The sequence below is a fragment of the Oratosquilla oratoria genome, chromosome 4 (genome assembly GCF_046742065.1).
Source record: "Oratosquilla oratoria isolate Oo_2021 chromosome 4, ASM4674206v1, whole genome shotgun sequence".
Taxonomy (NCBI): Eukaryota; Metazoa; Arthropoda; class Malacostraca; order Stomatopoda; family Squillidae; genus Oratosquilla; species Oratosquilla oratoria.
In genome coordinates, this window is record NC_134780.1 from 85,035,206 (window position 1) to 85,037,476 (window position 2,271).

The 2,271-nt window shown below is 48.0% G+C and overlaps 1 protein-coding gene across 1 annotated transcript in view; it reads left to right on the forward strand.

The window, feature by feature from the left end:
• Positions 1 to 1,737: 1,737 nt before the first annotated feature.
• Positions 1,738 to 2,271, forward strand: part of t (C45 family peptidase tan) — a 38,602-nt gene continuing 38,068 nt past the window's right edge. The window contains exon 1 of the mRNA XM_076184626.1: positions 1,738 to 1,814. The gene's annotated coding sequence lies outside the window, so the exon portion shown is untranslated. The remainder of the gene's footprint in view (positions 1,815 to 2,271) is intronic.

Below are 2,271 nucleotides of genomic sequence, written 5' to 3' on the forward strand. Positions count from 1 at the left end.
GGAAGGAGGAGGAAACGGAAAAGGATGGGAGGAAGAGGACGACGACGGCGAGAATGGGGAGGAGGTGGAAGACGAAGAGGAGAAATGGAAGGAGGAGAAGAGGAAAGTGCCAACGGGCAATTCGCAGTCGTTAAGAAATGAGAATAGAGGAGTTTCGCCACTTTCACGCCCTCTGTTTTCACTTTCTCTGTTGTCCACTGTTAATCCTGTTGACACTTTGGTCGCCCTCACTGGTTCACTAGCCCTTGTGGTTCACTAGCCCTTGTGGTTCACTAGCCCTTGTGGTTCACTAGCCCTTGTGGTTCACTAGCCCTTGTGGTTCACTAGCCCTTGTGGTTCACTAGCCCTTGTGGTTCACTAGCCCTTGTGGTTCACTAGCCCTTGTGGTTCACTAGCCCTTGTGGTTCACTAGCCCTTGTGGTTCACTAGCCCTTGTGGTTCACTAGCCCTTGTGGTTCACTAGCCTTTGTGGTTCACTAGCCCTCACTGGTTCACTAGCCCTTGTGGTTCACTAGCCCTTGTGGTTCACTAGCCCTTGTGGTCTTTACTTAGGGATATAGTAACACTCACTTATTTTGGTTGATAGACCCTGTTGCCTCCAATCATTCAACTTTGTCAAGTTCTAGGCTGTCTGTTCCTTTTAGTCTTGGTTCTCTTCGTTGACAGGGTTCTACCTCTCACTTCACTCAATTTTTCTGTCTAGGAGAATTAATTTTCTATTTTCTTATTTCTTCTGTATCTTTCTTCAGTTAATTCTTACACAGCGTGCTCCAAAGGAATCCACTGAGAGCACGTATGCAAGATCCTACGTGAGCTTTGCAATCGTGAACTAATTGAATTTTCTCCTCCCCCTTTTATCAATCAGATTCGTTGTTATAAGTCTATATGGTAACATTGTTTACTTAAAATGATCTCGAGTCTCTGCATATCTCACTTAGGTTACAAAGGAATACTATGTCAGCAATACGCTCGAGCTCCCGACTGATGTTTATAAGTAAGAATTTTATTACCTACACAAGGCGGCAGGCAGACTTAGGCAAGCCGCTCGCTCGCTCGCTGTATTGTTTTCATAAACATCTAACCCATAAAATGTAACACCCGTCTTCTACCCCACTTTTTACCTTCTTTTGTGCCAGTCTCTTAAGGGAGAGGCAGACGGAAAGCAAAGGAGAAAGAAAACGGGAAGTAAAAGAAAAAAGGACGAATGAAAGAAAGCGTAGCCATTTATGAATAAAGAGGTGGAGGAGGTAAGATATATTCAAAAGAGAGAGAATAAGGAAGAGGTGTAGGAGGAGAACGAGGAGGAGGAAGAAGAGGAGGAGGAAGAGGAGGAGGAGGAACAGGGGCAGGGTATAAGCGAAGAATATAGGGAGAGTTTGGAAAAGAGATAGGAATGCAGTAGGGGAGAGACGGAAGATGGGAGGATGAGAAGAAGAGTGAGAGGGGAGGGAGGAGGGAAGGGAAGGGGTAGAGAAAGAAGACAGAGGGAGTCTGGAAAGAGGTAGCGGAAGAGGTGGGAAGGGAATGGTGGAGAGAAAGGGAGGAAGAGGGTGTGAGAGGGAGAGTGGGAGAGGAAGGAGGTGAGGGGAGGAGGTAGGGAAGGAAGATAGAGGGAGTTTGAAAAGAGGTAACGGAAAGGGAGTGGGGGAGGAGGGAGAGGGAGGAGGAGAATGTGAGTGGGAGAGTGGAAGGGGAGAGAAGAGGAGGGGAAGGGAGGGGAGGGGAGAGGAGGGGAGGGGAGGGGAGGGAGGGTTGTCACCTGGGTGCCATGCTCGGTGCCGCGTTTGTATCGTTTCAGCCACGAGCGCCAACAGGTCAGTCTTCACCCTCCGCTCAATCTCCAACACTGATGGAGTGGGCAAGCGTGTAGTAACTAACCGCATAACCATTCTTTTGGACCTGCACTCTAGTAGGGCTACTTGTTTCCTCTCCTTGCACCTGTTTGTGGCATTCTCTCTCTCTTAACCCGGCTGCCGCCGAGCGATTTTATTCATCTCCCCTGGCACCCCCTCCCTCCCTCCTTGGTAGTGAAGGAGTGTAGTTTCTTATCTCGATCAGTACCTGCCGTGCCTGGGAGCACTTTAACTTTTATCCCGACTGTCGCCAGACGATTTCATTCGTTTCCGTGATTCGTGTCTATTGATTCCATTCGTGCGTGACGCTCCTAGCATTCTAATAATCCTAACAATGCTAGTTTTTTCCTATGTGTATTTACATTACTATTCTTTTTTTTATCACAAAACTAGCTTGTCTGCTAGCCCACTGTTGTAG